This window comes from Somniosus microcephalus, chromosome 1, assembly GCF_052327205.1.
Source record: "Somniosus microcephalus isolate GS21.2 chromosome 1, FLI_Smic_1.0, whole genome shotgun sequence".
In the NCBI taxonomy this organism is placed as follows: Eukaryota; Metazoa; Chordata; class Chondrichthyes; order Squaliformes; family Somniosidae; genus Somniosus; species Somniosus microcephalus.
In genome coordinates this window covers 271,285,183-271,303,815 of record NC_140987.1, presented here as the reverse complement: position 1 = coordinate 271,303,815, position 18,633 = coordinate 271,285,183, and positions in this window count along the sequence as shown.

Sequence of the window (18,633 nt, the reverse complement as noted above, 5' to 3'; positions counted from 1 at the left end):
GAAATGCGAGCAGGCCCGGGCTTCAGATGTCGACGCGCAGGGTGAGTGCAGATCGGGGGCTTGCACACGCGGCAAGCTCCCGATCCTAATTTCAGGGCCAAAATCTAGTAGGCATTGTAACATTTGGATTTTTATTATTTTAATGGATAAAGGATGTTGTAAGCAGTTTTTCATCCTAGCCCAATTGCTAGATGGACGGTTCGAATCGCCCCCGCCTTACGAAAGTTCTATACTCGGGAATTATTATTCTGAGTGTAAATGAAATAAGTCACGGACAGGAATGCTTCGGTGAAAAATCAAACTTATATTTATTTGGTCTAACATACACTGGTTAAAACATGCACTACTAAACGAAATCACTGTCCCTGTGGAGAATAAAATCCAGCTTAAAAATAACATACATACAGTACAAAACATAACAAGCAGTAATTCCCTTGTTGCTATGGTGGTCTCTAATTCCACCCCTACCAACGAATTACCCAGTCGCATAAACCCCTTCGCCTGGCTGAACCAAACGAAGCTCCCACCCTCGGAATAACCCAAAAACTTCACTTCCGAGAAAACTCTAAGCCCTTACAGCTCACAGGTTACTGGCTTGGGAAACTCGAGACTATGCTTACCCCCACACATGGTCGGTTTCGATTGCTCCGCTCGGCGGCTTCTCTGGTACTTCTTGTTAGTTCGATCTTGTTGGAGCAGTGAGTGAGAGAGAGAAAGAATGGTGGAAAAAAATCTATCTTTTATAGGAGTCTGGCTACCCCTATCTTTCCCACCAATCTTTAAAATCCTTTTGTTTCTAAGCACTCCGGTGCTTAATCAGTGATGGGTCATCCTCAGACCCATGAGTATTGGATTAATGGCCCTAAGTCTGGGACATATCTTTCGGTCTTTGTGTTGGGAAAAAAAACCTGGCTCCTTTTCGGCTGGCTGAGGCCAATGGGTTCATTGTTCTGCTTTTCTTCTGAGATGGAGGTGAGAAGAGCTTTTGCATATTAGAGTGGCCTTTTAATAAGTTCAAGTTCAATGGCCCCCTTCCTTTTTCCAGGACTGTCGGGCGAACCCATACATTCTGGATGACTGACAGTTCTTTTGTCACAGCCAACTTCCATACGTTCTCTGGGGTTTTAACAAACCAGTCCCCCACGCATTTGCACAGGGTAATCCCACCACAGGGAAAACACCCTCAGCCCATAAAGTCCACAAAAATTTTCTCGACTGAGTCCATTCTTCAAACAGAGACTTTGCGATCTCTTCAGTCCCCCGTTTGATGCTTTTCTTTCCACAAAGCATCACTCGACGAGAGAGCAAAGGCCAAAGTCTCCCACAAGTGAAGCTGTTTCCCTGATTTTACATTTTAAAACCCCAGAACTGTACCTCTTATTGTGTGTCATAGTTCCCTTCTACTGAGTCAAAACATCAGCGAAATGGCCTCTTGACACATTCAAACGGCTGGGTTCCAATTCCCACCGACAAACTTCAAGTCAAAATATAGAACATTAATAAGAGCCACAGGACATTGCCAAAAAGTCACCGCGCACATCATACAGTACAGCATTGACAGGTGGTAACACTTTACAAAAATGCAACAGCACACATTACGCAATACAGAGTGTAAAACTATAAAGAATACAGTACACTTGCTTACAGAACTTTGGTACATAACAAGCTTTGGCAGGGAGAAACCCATCATTAACATGAATGAATTACACCTTTCCGGATCGATCTACCACCCCTTGCCACCGCGCTTGGAGCATCTGGCTCCGTCGCCTGCAGCTGGTGTAAAACAAGTAGCTTACAAGCAATAATTGTATGATAACTAATGCATGGGAACAGATGCGGATCCAGGGAGGAATCTGTATACTCAGAAAGATTTCTCACCATGGTGGCGAGACAATCCCCTTGATCTCCTCCCCCACTTCTACTGTCTTTTGCTCTATAGTGTAAAAATGTTTCTGGGAGAGCGAAACGCTCATTATTAACTCAGTGAGGTGTTCCGACAGAAAAGGCATCGGGTACCCGAAATGCTCCACATAGTATGGTTGGACCGCCCGCAATCTACAGGGACAGGGTAGGCTTCAGAGGTTAAACAAAGCTGGCACGGGCTCAACGAATTGCTATATGGGTGCAGCATGGTGAGGTGCTTGTTGCTTAGTCATGAAGGGATGCGCCCTTGCCTCAGGCCCTCCAGGTTACTGTGGCCCTCGCCCAGCAACCATGCTCCATACAACACACACATCTCATTCCGTGCAGACTGCTCTGAGGCGTTCCTGTCCTCCCGTATCAAATCATTAACTGTTTTTGCGTGCCTCTCCAGCTCCGCAATGACCTCCTTTAAATGAACGGTCATTGCCTGGTCCTCAGGAAGCTCTGAACCCACCACTGTATTCTCTTCCCCTAGAATCTTACGCAGTTCGCTCTTTAACCCAGTGATCTGCATCTGGAGTTGTGCATTATCCATACTATTAATAATACCCGTTCCTGTACTGAATGCTGTGGCTACATCGTTCCAGGTCCCTCTTCTCTGCCTCCGGGACCCCACTCTACCCCCAACATTCAGATTATAAAGCTGTTCTTTCTCTACATTTCCATAGTCCAGTTCATAAAATTCCTGAAACATCGCTTTTAACAGAGCTTCATAAATCTTCTCCGTCTTCCTTGGACACCACACAGGCAGATGGACTTCAGTCAGGTTCAGGATCACGGATGCCATGGCGTAGTGCACGTTCTGAAACAACACTTTGTCAGTAGGGGTTAACTCCAACCCATTCCCTGGACCCCTGGTGGTGGTGGGACACCCATCTACAGTTGTCTGTGCCATCGGGGCTCTGGGCAGGGGCTTCCTGGTGTATGAGATGAGCTCTGTGGCATTGATGGTGTTCGGGGGTTTTGGGATCACACAGGAGTCCACACTCCGATCCCAACTGATCCCAACTCCAGCGTCCTGTCATCGCCTGCTAAACGCAATTAACATACCCGCTGGGCAGAACTTTTCTGACCCCCACATACACACATAAATCCCTTCCTCGGATTCCCACCACTTATCCCAACACACATTCACTCCTCCCTGAGAACCCGTGATCGTCCGGTACGTATCATTACTTAGTCTTTCCCAGTCAGCTGTCTGGTCCCCTGTATCTGTGCTCAATTTCCTGAGCCACCACCACCTTCCCAGTGGAATGTGTCCCCTACAGCTAAGGCACACCCGTTTACCCTCTGTTACCCTAACCTGAGAGGTGGTAACCCCTATTCTCGTGCATGAGACAGACGCTTCACTATAGGTGAACTCGTCATGGCTGGAATACTGGGTGGAATTCGACCCCAAACATCCAGGCCATCTTCCCTCGTGGAGATAGATGCGCGCCCCATCCTTCGAGCCACCTCCAGTGGTCACGGTTGGTCCGTCTCCGCCAGTGCAGCCGAAGAAATCCGATTCCTCGGTGTTGCCCCTGTGACTCGTGCTGGCTTAGGCGTTCCCTGAAAACACACAGAATGCAGTCCTTGGGTGATGCCTCACCTTTCCAGATGCAGCTACACACGATTAAAATCCAAAACTATACAGACAAGCTAAGGCAACAGACAGGAGAGAAAGAAGTTAAGTACAGCACCATCCATCTCCGGGTGGCCACACTAGTTCTCCTCGACCCTGGGCCTCTAACGACTCTGGCTTCCTTCGTTCACCGGTGTGTAAGGAGGCGTTCCCAGCACCCTCGGCCGTGGGATCCTGGCACTCCTTCTCACTCCTGCCCCCACAGGCGGAATGACTGGTCCCTCTGTGGGCTCCTCACAGTCCCAGATTAGGGGCTGGAGACCCACACCTGTAGCGCAGCTCACCACTCCCTGCTGTTTCCTTCTATTATCAGCTCTTTCCCCAGGGTTAAAAAGCTTGCACTGATTGACATGGAACCACTCAGTGCGTTGGGGCATTTTGACCGCATATACCATCGGACTCGCCCTATCCACGATACTGTATGGTCCCATGTATAGCGGTTCAAAAGTCCCTGGCGAAGTTTCTAACCATTACTTGATCTCCGACCTTCCACTCATAGTGCCTCTGATGCTCAAGCAATAAACAATTTCTACGATGTTGCTTCCCCATGTTACTGGCAGCCTGCCAAAGGATGTGTCTGAGATGCTCAAGCAAATTCTTAACAAACCTGTCCCGGTTCACCTCTCTCAACTGACCTTCCGTGAGAACCGGGGCCAGTACATGGCTGGGCGTTCTCATGACTCTGCCAGTCACGAGCTCATGCGGGGAATAACCTGTGCTTCTAGGCGGGCTGACTCGGACCCCCATCAGAAGTAACGGCAAGACCTCCGCCCATTTTCTAGGCAAGTCTCCCGTCTCCTTCCGTAACCTTTCCTTGATGGTTCTATTCATTCGCTCCACAATCCCTGATGACTGCAGGTTGTGTGCGACGTGCCATTTACCATCTACACCTTGCATCTTCAGAGTTGCCTGCATGACTGCCCCTGTGAAGTGACTCCCCTGATCGGACTCCACATATTGTGGTAGCCCCCACCTAGAGAACACTTCTCTCACTAGAATCCTTGCGGTCCCCATGGTTCTGCATGGGAAGACTTCTACCCATTTAGAGAACACATCTACCAGGCAGTACTTGTAACCCCCCTGAGCAGTGGGCAGTGGTCTGATATAATCGACCTATATGGACTGCCATGGTCCCTTCACTCTCCTAGTGTGTCCCATGTATACCTTCCTTTTCTGGGGGTCAGGGTTGTTTGCTGCACACGCCAAGCAATCTGCGCAGAAGTCGCGGACATCCTCCCTCATTTGCAACCACCACCCTGCCTGTTCCACCCGTTGCCAGGTGGTCTCTGGCCCAGGGTGCTCCGCTCCTGGACCCTCGTGGGCCAACTGGAGGAATTCCCTCCAGTGCTGCTGCGGAACTACCCACTGTTCCCGTCTGAAAACCATCCCTTCCTTTACCGTAATACCTGCCATTCCGTATGGACCCTCTACGTTATCTCCCTTAGCCAGCGTCGCCAGAACAGTCTTTAGGGCGGGATCCTATGCCTGGACCATCGTTAGGTCCGGGGCCAATGCTCCACTTGTACGCCCTTGGGTCCTACCTCTGTCTCTGACCGCTGCTACCAGACTCGACCCATATAGATCCCAAAATGTGCCCGTTGGCCAGCACGTCAGCCTGCTGATTGCCCTCCGCACGGGGATAGTCTTAGAATGGGCCTTGCCATTTTGGATATAGAAATCCCCCTGGGTTCCTATCGATGTTAGGATCTGTCGCAACAATGGCTTGGTTACTAGGGGTTTCCCGTCTGCAGATGTGACCCACGCGACGAGACCAAATGAATAAATATTCTGTAGACGAATTGCAAGTGAACATGCTATCCAAGCAAATTGTGCAGGGAACTCTTCGGGGTGGGTAACCACATACACCACCGCCGACAGTTCAGCGTGCTCGGGAGTTTAATGGCCTTGGCAATGCCTGCCTTTGGGTCAAAAATACCGCATCCAGTGAGTCGCTCCCCGGCCACCACTGTACTGGACCTGTCCACATAGATCTCGCGGCCCGTGGGATGGATCCCAGCCCAAAACCCCATGTCTACGTCCCATACCCCTTCAACAGAACATTTGTGGGCCACCCCTGGGTAGATCAAATTGGCAGTGAGCTTGGTCTCACAGAGGCCTTTCACACTCAAATTCATCTGAGGGAGCAATAAAGTCCAGTGAGCAATGCGTGCACTGCTCACCGTGCCGTCCTTTATCCTCCTATCCAGAAGCATCTGAGTGGGTGTGTGATGGGTTAAGAGAGTTACCGGGGACGCCCCCATGAAGATTTGAGATCTCCTCATGGCCCAATGTGTGGCAAGCAAATGCCTCTCACAATTGGAGTACCCCCTCTCTACATCTGTGATGATTCTTGATGCGTATACCACAGGCCTCAGCTTGCCATGCCGCTCCTGGAGCAGCACTGCGCTCAAATGGTCCCCTGTGGCAGCTACCTCCAAAAAGAACTCCTTTCCCTCATCAATCGCTCCTAAAGCCGGTGCGGTCTGCAGATCTCCCTTCAGACGACTAAAAGCTGCCATGCAGTCCTCATCCCACTCCCAGCCGGAGTAGAGGAGCTGCCGTAGCAGCATAGTCCTCGATGAAATCCCTGCAGTACCCTGTGAGTCCCAGGAAGGATCTTACCCCCATTACCGTGGTCGGGGCAGGTAGCTCCTGTACCGCCTTCCTCCTCGCCTCATCGATGGCCCTCTCCCCAGCACGCACGGTCAGCCCGAGGAATTTTACTTCCTGCTGGCCGATCTGTGCTTTCTTGGGATTAACCTTGAACCCAGCTTCCTTTAACAGACTCAGCAGCTCAGCCAGCAGGGGGCCATGCTCCTCCCCCTCGTTGGAGAAAAAAGCAGGTCATCCACATACTGCACAAGCTGCTGCGGTCTGTTGAAGCCTTTTAAACAGTTGGCCATACATTGGTGGAAAATAGAAGGACTGTTGTGAAACCCTTGGGGAAGGCAGGTCCATGTGTACTGCTGACCCTTGAAAGTGAGTGCGAACTTATACTGGTCCTCACTTTTGAGAGGGATAGACCAGAATCCGTTCGAAATGTCCAGCACCGTGAATGTTTTCACGGATGCTTGGGTTACTCACGATCAGGTTGGCTACGGCTGCGACAGTGGTGGCACAGGCTGGGATGTTCTTGTTAAGAACCCGATAGTCCACAGTGGCTCTCCACGAATTGTCCGGTTTCCTAACCGGCCAAATCGGAGAGTTCACATGGGTCGCTATGGGTCTCAACACACCCTGCTCAACCATTGATCCCACTGCTGTCTATAAATCCATCTCTGCCTCTCTGGGGAAGTTGTACTGCTTCTGTGGTCGGGCCATGGGGTCTCCTTCTAATCTGACTGCCACCCCTATTACCTTCCCACAGTCATGCTTGAGTGTAGCGAATGCCGCAAAGTTGGCTCGCACATCCGCTATATACTCCGCCGGGGTAGAAGTGACCGAAAGTTCAAGGTCATAACTATCCTTGGGCTTCATCATACACATGGTTCCCTTGCCTTGCTTCCCTGGTATAACTACCAACTCCTTCTCCTTTCCCATGCATACTGTAGTGTATGTACCTTTAAGAGCCCCTGTGTATTGTAATACCGGTAGTGACCACTCGGGTATATAAGCCTGTATAGTATCTTGTATCTTTTAGTTCACCTCCAGACTTTGTTCAGTAAACACCTGTTAAACCAACTCCTGCATTCCGTGTCTCCATTAACACACGGATACAACAGTGGCGACAAATTGGAAATGGACTTACCTGCAATTCGGCAGCACCTCAAGGAGATCGATTCCTCAGACGAAGGTCGAAGAAAAAAAAACGTAAAAAAAAAAACTGTGGTTTCACCAGCTAGCCGGGCTGGTGGCAGGTACTGCACTAATCCTTCCTGGGCGGTGGGCTGGGGCTCGATCGGGTGGATCTGCAGTGGGGCCGAGCAGCGAGTCGGAAGGCGGAGGCAAACAGAGATGGAGGGTGGAGCACTCGGGAGACGGCCGGCGCTGCAAAGCAGGTTGGCGTTCGGACCAAGCAGAGGGAGGGAAAAGTCCCAGAGAGTCCAGCGGGAACGAGTCTCCAACTATTAAAAATATCTGTGTAAATAAAAACCGCGGAGAACAGCGTTGTCAGCAGCGGCAGTGGCGGGAAAGCGCGGGAGGCGCCATTTTTTTCTCGGCAGGGCTGAAAGGAAAGCGCAGGAGGCGCCATTTTTGATTTTCAGGATGCCTAAGACTGGCAATATTACTGCTTTCGATAGTGATATAGAGGATTGGACCACATATGTGGAAAGAGTGGAGGTATATTGCACAGCAAATGAAGTAGAGGATGATAAAAAGGCATCGGTACTTCTAAATCTGATGGACGCAAGAACATATGGGCTGTTACGAAACTTAATCACTCCAGCCAAACCGATGGACAAGAATTTTAAGGAGATTGTTGATACCCTACAGGAGCACTTAAACCCAACACCGCTGCTGATAGCAGAATGATTCAAATTCTTCAGGAGGAATCAGCACAAGAATGAAAGTAACGCTGATTACCTCACCGAATTAAGAAAGCTGTCAAAGCACTGCCAATTCGGGGCAGGACTGGCAGATTCTCTACGAGACAAATTCGTCTGCGGTCTCCTAAGTGAAGGAACACAGAAAAGGCTACTTTCTGAGAAAGATTTGACACTGGACAAGGCTTTCAGTGTGGCTGTATCATACGAAGCAGCAGCAAGAGGAGCTGCAGAGATACAGCAAAAGCCACAGGACTTCGGCACCCATGAAAAGACACGGGGTTTCGAGAGATGTTATCGCTGCGGCAGATCCACCCATGACCAGAGAGACTGCTGGTTCAAGGACAAAGCATGCTGGCAATGCGGAAAGATGGGACACATTGCACGTGTATGCCGACCTGGAAACAAAAAATCCACTGACAGAAAAAAAATCAATAAGGAAAAGTACAGAAAGGTACAAATGATGATGGACAGTAGCTCCGAAGACCAGAAGAGTGATAGCGACTCCGGAAACAAGAGACTAAGCTGTCTCAAATTACATAATGTAATTGCCAAAGAAGATTACCAGACCATTTGGGTTACTCTCACGATAGCGGGGTCCCCAGTTAAAATGGAGCTAGATACAGGATCAGCTCTGACCGTCATAGGTCGACGGGATTACGAGCGGCTATTTCCGCATATACCTTTGAAAGACACATCCATTATCTTGAAGACATATACGGGACAGAAAGTATACCCCAGAGGGAAAATAAGGGTGCCTGTTGTATACAACGGCAAGGAAATACAGAAGTTGTATTTATACGTTCTGCAAGATGGTGGTCCACCGCTGTTGGGACGTGAATGGATCAGGATGATACGTTTAGACTGGCACTCCATTCAGGCACTGACGGCGACCAGTAAGAAAAAAAATGATGATGACCTCATACCTGAACGATTAAAAGACATCTTGGCCAACGCCAAAGAAGTGTTTCAACAGGAACTAGGAACCTTGAAAGGCGTCACCGACGCAATAAAAGTGGAAGATGCGGCAATTCCCAAGTTTTTTAAGGCAAGGCCGGTGCCATACGCAATTCGTCCAGCAGTCGAGGCAGAGCTGGAGAATTTGGAAAAGGCAGGCATGTTATCCAAGGTAGATTGGAGCGAGTGGGCAACACCCATCGTCCCGGTCATGAAGAAAACGTTGAATAATGATAAATCTGAAGAAAAGAGAAAAATTTGCATCTGTGGGGACTTCAAGGTGACTGTAAACCCGGTTCTTCACACGGTACATTATCCTCTTCCGAGGATAGAAGATATTTTCGCCTCACTATCCGTAGGGAAACGTTTCACCACAATTGACTTGGCACAGGCATATCTACAGATGGAGGTTGAGGAGGCATCTAAAAAGTATCTCACAATAAACACACACAAAGGCCTGTACCAGTACAATCGACTGGTTTTCGGAGTAGCAGCAGCTCCAGCTATCTGGCAAAGAGCTATGGAGCAAGTCCTGCAAGGGATTCTGGGAACTCAATGCTACCTAGACGACATCCTTGTAACAGGAGAAAACGACAACGAGCACCTTGCCAATTTGGAGCAGGTGCTCACTAGGCTGAGAGAACGGGTCCTACGAGCAAATCGCCCCAAGTGCGAATTTTTCCAGAAACAAATATCATATTGTGGCCATATAATTAACGAAGAAGGGTTGCATAAGTCACCTGAAAAAATTGAAGCGGTCATAAAAGCCCCAGCACCTGAAAATGTCTCACAATTAAGGTCGTTCCTGGGATTGATAAATTACTATCATAAATTTTTACCAAACTTGTCAACTTTTCTGCACCCTCTTAACGCACTGCTACAAACGGGAGTAATTTGGAAATGGAGCGAAGACTGTAAACGTGCCTTCCATAAATGCAAAGACTTGATCACGTCCAAGGAAGTGTTGGCTCATTACAACCCATCACTGCCAATCAGACTGGCGTGCGATGCATCCCCTTACGGCATAGGAGCGATATTATCGCATAGATTCCCTGATGGCTCGGAGCGGCCGATAGCTTTTGCGTCACGCTCATTGAACTCAGCTGAGCGTAACTATGCCCAGATCGACAGGGAAGCACTCAGTCTGGTGTGGGGAGTGAAGAAATTCAACCATTACCTACAAGGACAAAAATTTACTTTGTTGACTGGCCATCAACCCCTCATCTCCATATTCAACCCTAAAAAGGGCGTTCCCATTATGACAGCGCAAAGGCTACAGAGGTGGTCCCTTTTCCTAGGGGCACACCAATATGACATAGAATACAAAGGAACAAAACAGCATGGGAATGCTGACGGTTTATCGCGCCTACCATTGCCAACGGTAGAAGAGGCACCTACAGTGGACCCAGTGGAGATGTTCCACTCAACCATAGTGGAATGTCTACCAGTAACAAATTCTACCATTGAAAAGGAAACGAGAAATGACCCGACTCTCTCACGAGTCTATGATTTAACGGTGAAGGGATGGCCAGAACATAGCGAACCACTGTTGCCAGCATTCTCGCAAAGAAGAGAACAGCTGTCAGTATGCAGAGGAACCTTGATGTGTGGATCCAGAGTGGTGATTCCACCCAAACTCCAGGATAAAGTGCTAAAGGAGCTTCATGAGGGGCATCTGGGTGGAGTGCAAATGAAGAACCTAGCCAGAGTGTTTGTGTGGTGGCCAGGTATCGATGGAGACATCGAAGAAATGACCAAGAGCTGTCTAGGATGCCAGAAGGTCCAAAACGCCCCACCACAAGCCCCTCTACATCCATGGGAGTGGCCCTCATCTCCATGGCAAAGAGTACATATCGACTTTGCTGGTCCATTTACGGTCTCAATGTTCTTAATCGCGGTTGATGCACACTCCAAGTGGCCGGAGGTAATAAAGATGTCCTCCACCACCACGGAAAAAACCATCACAGTATTAAGGACCATATTTGCCAGGAATGGGCTGCCTGAACAGATCTGTTCTGATAATGGACCGCAATTTGTGTCCGAAGAATTCAGGAAGTTCTTAAAAAACAATGGGGTTAAGCACTACACGTCCGCCCCATACCATCCCGCCACTAATGGATTAGCTGAAAGGTTTGTCCAGACCTTCAAGAAGGCCATAAAGGCCATGGGTAATGAAGACATAAATCTACAACATAAGGTAGATAACTTCTTGTTTGCGTACAGGAATGCAACACATGTGGTTACAAACCAAACTCCCGCCATGATGTTTTTAATAGAAGACTAAGATGCCGGCTGGATTTGATCAAGCCAAACATCAGAAGGGACGTAGAGAACCGACAATTTCAAGGCATGAATGAAAGGCCAACTAGAACCTTCCAGATAGGTCAACAAGTTTTGGCCCGGGACTACCGTACTGAGAAATGGCAGCCTGGAACTATTTGCACACGACTAGGGCCGCTGATGTATACCGTGGACATTGGAGAAAGTATAATAAGGCGCCATGCTGACCAGATCATAGAGTCATCCGAAAAGGGACAACCTACACCACAACTCTGTACGCCTAATGATGAAGCAGAGATACCCATAGTATTTACCTCTGATCCGGTGATACTGGAACCAGATGAACCCGACATTGGCATTCAGGCCAAATCGACCTTGCCAAAAGAACCTACTACACCACCGAAAACTACTACACCACCAAGGCGTTCTCCAGACCGAGTCAGGAAGCCTCCAGAGAGACTGACTGATAATTGATTAACTGCAGCAAATGTGTAGATTATTGTTCTTGTAAACATGTTAATTAATGATTACTTAAAATGTTATGTACCAATTGTCTAAAAGGGGAGGAATTGTAGTGTATGTACCTTTAAGAGCCCCTGTGTACTGTAATACTGGTAGCGACCACTCGGGTATATAAGCCTGTATAGTGTCTTGTATCTTTTAGTTCACCTCCAGACTTTGTTCAGTAAACACCTGTTAAACCAACTCCTGCATTCCGTGTCTCCATTAACACACGGATACAACACATACTGCCCCCCAAAGACAGTGATTCTGGAAATCCACCAATATCTTGTGGGCCAGTATGAAGTCTACCCCCAAAATGCCGATTCCCTCCCGCTCCCACTGCATCAGGACACATTTCCAATCCTCGATAGAGGTGATGTGGCTGGATTATCTGCATAAACAATGGTGTTTGAAGCTCCAGTGTCCAGCAGATAGGTCCCTTGTACCTTCTCCACCCCCATCTTCACGCACGGTCTCTTCCAAGCATCATAACTTAGTGGGCACAGGCAAACGGGCTGAGAAGCCCCTAGTCATGGGTTGGGATTGTTTGGGGTGGATGGGAGTACGCTGCCCGCTGCTGCGTCCACCCTATCCTGCCCTGTCGGAAAGACTGCGCGGAGAGCAGCCACTAATACCGCGAACGGATCAGTGCTGCTTCCTGCCACAGCTGCGGCTTTCTGCACTGGCGCTGGAGGATCCCCTTTCCCGCTCTTTTTGTCAGAGATTGGGCAGTCTTTCCTCCAGTGCTCTTTACACCCGTACCTATAACAACCTTGCTTCTTCTCTGAACTACCCCATTCCTGGCGCCACTCTCTTCTAACGTTGCCTCCACTAGGCTTTAATGCGTGTACTCTGCCCATTGGTTTAACATAGAAACATAGAAGATAGGAGCAGGAGTAGGCCATTCCGCCCTTCGAGCCTGCTCCGCCATTTAATGAGATCATGGCTGATCATCCAAATTCAGTACCCTGTGTGATGAAATATTTCCATTCATCACTGCCTGTGACTGAGATCGGTTTCAGTGTCATTTCCCTTCCCCCAGACCTCATTGTATTGTGTACTGGAATGTGCTGGAATGTGCTGTGTGTAGGGCTCCGCCCATACCTGGCCCCATTTGTAAGCTAGCTTCAGTTTAGCCCCAATCTCCAGAAGGACGACATCTCTCTCGCTTACGTGTTTCGTTCTAAGTTAATAAAAGCCTTGTTTTGTTCTGCTACCTTCGAGTCTCGGAATTATTGAGGCACATCAATTTTATTAACTTATTTTTTCAACACTATGGATCAACTCCTGAAACCCGAACGTTTGGATTTGGATCAACATGCTCCGGACGCATCAGCACGCTTCGGACACTGGTTTGAGTGTATGGAATTCTTCCTGGACAATTCCGCAGCCGTCAAAGACGCTACGGACGCTGCAAGGATGAGACTCGGAATTCTGCGGAATTGGGTAAGCCACCGGGTTTACCCCCTCATCCAAGACGCCGAGACATACCTGGCCGCCTGCGACATCTTAAAGGCGCATTACCAGCAGCCTACGAATGAGGTGTATGCTAGGCACCTGCTCGCCACCCGCGCACAGCGACCTGGGGAATCGGTGGAGGAGTTCCTAAGCACCCTGAAAATGCTTGGCAAAGACTGCAAGTGCCGAGATGTAAAAGCCGCGGTGTACACTGACGAGCTTGTTCACGATGCCTTCATCACAGGCCTCAGCTCCACTTACATCCGGCAAAGACTGCTGGAAAAAACGGGGTTGGACCTGAAACAGGCTGCGGACACCGCGCGATCCCTGGATGTGGCCCAGAGAAACTCGGACGCCTACTCTTCAGCCCGCGCCGTCCACGCCACCACGTGTGCACCGAGGGCGCCGCCATCTTGGAAGGCATCTTCCCCGCCCGACAGCCCGACACCGGCTGGACCCCGCTCTTCCCCCAGAAGCCCTACGACAGCCGCGACGCGTCAGGGACCCAACTGCTACTTCTGCGGGCAGCCAAAGCACACCAGAAACATGTGCCCGGCGAAAGGCACCACCTGCTTTAAGTGCGGTAAGAAGGGGCACTTCGGGAAGGTGTGCAGAGGGAACCCCGCCGGAAAACCCGCCACCGCCGCGTGTGCGCCGTGGGAGCGGCCATCTTGGACGCCATCTTGCCCGACCTCGTGGGGTCCGCCATCTTGTGAGCAGACAGCGTGGACGCCATCTTGTATCGATCAGGGCCCTACAGTGGCATCGGTCACAGTGGACCAGACCAGGCCGCACCCGCTATCCAGATCAATGGTGGACATCGAGGTAAACGGGTGCCGGGTTAAATGCTTAATTGACAGTGGAAGCACGGAGAGCTTTATCCACCCAGAACTGGCACAACAACTCTCCCTAAAGGTGGTCCCTACTCAGGGTACCATCTCTATGGCTGACAAAACCCAGACATCGACCATTCTGGGTTACTGCACGGTACAATTGTGCGTTAACGGAACTGTATATGATAATTTTAAAGTATTAATCATGAAGAACCTATGTGCGAGCGTGATCTTGGGCCTGGATTTCCAGTGCAACCACCAAAGCATCACACTCAAGTACGGTGGGTCCCAGCTGCCCCTCACAGTGTGCGGTCTGGCTACCCTGAAGGTAAAGCCGCTTTCGCTATTCGCGAACCTTACCCCTAACTGCCGGCCAATAGCGACCAAAAGCAGGAGGTACAGCTGGGAGGACAGGCGGTTTATCGCGACCGAGGTAGACAGGCTCCTGAAAGAGCGCATTATTTAACGCAGCAACAGCCCGTGGCGCGCCCAAGTGGTAGTGGTAAGGGGTAGCGAGAAGAAACGGATGGTGATCGACTATAGTCAAACGATCAACAGGTACACCCTACTAGACGCCTACCCGCTACCCCGCATATCAGAAATGGTGAACCAAATCGCCCAATACCGGGTGTTCTCCACCATCGACCTCAAGTCAGCGTACCACCAGCTCCCTATCAGACCAGAGGACCGCCCGTACACCGCCTTCGAGGCGAACGGACGCCTCTACCAATTCCTCAGGGTCCCCTTTGGGGTGACGAATGGGGTCTCGGTCTTCCAGAGGGAGATGGACCGCATGGTCGATGACCACCACTTGCAGGCAACCTTCCCCTACCTCGACAACGTCACCATCTGCGGTCACAACCAGCAGGATCACGACTCGAACCTCGAGAGGTTCCTGAAAACCGCACAAAAACTCAACCTCACCTACAACGAGGACAAGTGCGTTTACAACACCACGCGCCTCTGCATACTAGGCAGCGTGGTGGAGAATGGGGAAATCGGACCAGACCCCGACCGATTGCGCCCCCTACGGGAGCTGCCCCTGCCCAACACTCCCAAAGCCCTGAAAAGATGCCTGGGGTTATTTTCTTATTATTCCCAATGGGTCCCCAACTACTCCGACAAAGCCCGCCCCCTCTTGAAAGCATCCTCTTTCCCGCTCTCTGCTGAGGCCCACGCCGCCTTCAAAAGCATTAAGCAGGATATTGAGCGGGCCACGCTACAGGCAGTGGACGAGAACACTCCATTTCAAGTGGAAAGTGATGCGTCTGACTTCGCCTTGGCGGCCACCCTCAACCAGGCGGGGCGGCCCGTAGCTTTCTTCTCGAGGACCCTCCAAGGGCCCGAGATCAGACACTCCTCCGTGGAAAAGGAGGCCCAAGCCATCGTGGAGGCAGTGCGCCACTGTCCCTGCCTTCTCCCCATATCCCTTGATCTTTAGCCTCAAGAAATATATCCAACTCTTTCTTGAATATATTTAATGAACTGGCCTCCACCGCCCTCTGTGGCAGAGAATTCCACAGGTTCACCACTCTCTGGGTGAAGAAATTCCTCCTCATTTCAGTCCTAAATGGCTTACCCCTTATCCTTAGACTATGACCCCTGGTTCTGGACTCCCCGGCCATCAGAAACATCCTTTCTGCATCTAGTCTGTCCAGACCTGACAGAATTTTATAGGTTTCGATGAGATCCCCTCTCAATCTTCTAAACTCCAGTGAGTATAAGCCCAATTGACACAATCTCTCCTCGTACATCATTCCTGCCATCCCAGGGATCAGCCTGGTGAATCTTCGCTGCACTCCCTCCATGGCAAGAATGTCCTTCCTCAGATAAGGTGACCAAAACTGCACACAATACTCAAGGTGCGGTCTCACCAAGGCCCTGTACAACTGCAGCAAGACATCCTTGTTCTTGTACTCGAACCCTCTTGCTACGAAGGCCAACCTACCATTTGCCTTCTTAACCGCCTGCTGCACCTGCATGCTTACCTTCAGCGACTGGTGCACAAGAACACCTAGGTCTCTTTGCACTTCCCCTTCTCCCAATCTATTGCCATTCAAATAATAATCTGCCTTCCTGTTTTTGCCACCAAAGTGGATAACCTCACATTTATCCACATTATAGTGCATTTGCCATGTTTCTGCCCAATCACCCAACCTGTCCAAATCGTACTGGAGTTTCACGACATCATCCTCACAGCATACCCTCCCACCCAGCTTTGTGTCATCTGCAAATTTGGAGATATTACATCCAATTCCCTCGTCCAGATCATTAATATATATTGTGAACAGCTGGGGCCCTAGGACCGATCCTTGCGGTACCCCACTAGTCACTGCCTGCCACTCGGAAAACGACCCGTTTATTCCAACTCTTTGCTTTCTGTCCGCCAACCAGTTCTCGATCCAAGTCAATACCTTGCCCCCAATCCCATGTGCCTTAATTTTGCACGCTAACCTCTTATGCGGGACCTTATCGAAAGCCTTCTGAAAGTCCAAATACACCACATCCACTGGTTCTCCCTTATCTATTTTACCAGTTACATCCTCAAAAAATTCCAGTAGATTAGTCAAGCATGATTTACCTTTTGTAAATCCATGTTGACTTTGTCCGATCCTGTCACTGCTTTCCAAGTGCTCTGCTATTACATCTTTTATAATGGACACTAGCATTTTCCCCACTACCGATGTCAGGCTTACCGGCCTATAATTCCCCGCTTTTTCTCTGCCACCTTTTTTGAATAGTGGGGTAACATTTGCTACCCTCCAATCCATGGGTACTGTTCCAGAGTCTATTGAGTTCTGGAAGATGACCAGCAATGCATCTACTATTTCTAGGGCCACTTCCTTAAGTACCCTGGGATGTAGATTATCAGGCCCTGGGGATTTATCGGCCTTCAGTCCCATCAATTTTCCTAACACCATTTCCCTACAAATACTGATATCTTTCAGTTCCACCCTTTCATCAGACCCTATGTTCCGCGGTATTTCTGGGAGGTTATTTATGTCCTCCTTTGTGAAGACAGAAAATTAAGTCATCCTCACCCCTACCATTCTTAAAAGGGAGAGTTAACTGCCGGATCACACTCTCTTCTGTGGTCTGGGGATCCCTGGAATCGAACCACCTCTGTGCTTTGGCCTTGATTCTGGGCAGGCTGTTCACCACCAGGGTCCTCAGCCAATGAGCCCTGGGCTCCCCCTGCAGCTGCGCCCAGTCGGGCATCCCCGCACAGGCACTCCGGTAGACGGGCCAAAGCCTGTCCGCAAAAGCCTGCGGTGCCTCCCCAGCTGACTGCAGTGTCCTTTCCACTCGGGAAAATTGACTTCCATCATTGAGGCCGATAGCCTCTAGGATGTCATCCTTTATCCCCTCTAACGTACCCTGCCCCCTCTTGCTACCCACTGAGAGCGACTGGTATAACCTACTATCCAGGGAAAATAAAAGTAATTTGGCTGTCTCAGCATCGTTACAATTATTGACACCCCCCACTTGCTCCACATCTGTAAAAAGGACAGATGGGTCCCCTGTGCTGGTCAGTTTGGTCAGGTTAGAGACCATTGCCTGCAGCTGGGGGGTCGTATACGGGACCAAAAATTCACTCTGCAGTGCTCCTTGCTCTTGACCGTCTACAGGCGCACCGTACTTCTGCTGCCGGACAGGACACATGGACCCTGGTCCCAACACTTCGGGAGGTGGTCGAGCGCCCGACTCTGCCTTACAGTCCTCCTTATCTACCACCTGCTCTTCCTCATCTACCCGGGCCACTCCCGGAGCTACCAAGCAGACCATCCCTTTGGCCTTAGATAGAGTATTGGTCAAATTCCGGATCTGCTCCTGGCAAGGACCATAATTACCCTTATCAACCCTCCAGTGCTGGCGACTCTATGCCACCTGAATATCCTTCAACTGCTCTCCCAGAACCTTTAACTCACTCGACAAGTGAGCGTTCTCCTCCCTAACCACCCTCTCATTCCCCTTTGCCACAGTTACCTGGCATTGCAGGAACACCTTATGGTTACGGAAGGTTTCCTCTGGGCTTATTCTTCCCTGCTTCTCATCCCTTAGCTCCGTGCATAACCTGCTCCCTACTACAGCCCTTGTGTCTGACTGTGCCTCGGACTCCCTGAGCTCCGCCTCTAACTTAGCCACCTGCTTATCTAACAGTTGCACTTGTCTTTGTAGACAGACGAGCCATATCGCCTTTTCAATGCTGCACCTATGCTCCCTGCCTTCCGTCCATTCTGCAGCTGCGTCCACTGGATGCTCAGCACGCAACAAGCCCAGCACCCACTTCTTAGTGACGTTAACCTTCTTAAGCACATATAAAGAAATCCTTTCCTCCATTTGGGATCTTTCACCAGAAGCGCTGTCCATGACTGATTTACACTCCTTTAACCCAGGTTCTGCCGCTGGTCGCCAAGAGATGTAAGCGGTTTTTGATCCTAGCCCACTTGCTAGACGAACGGTTTGAATCGCCCCCGCCTTACGAAAGTTCTATACCCAGGAATTATTATTCAGAGTGTAAATGAAATAAGTCACGGACAGGAATGCTTCGGTGAAAAATCAAACTTAT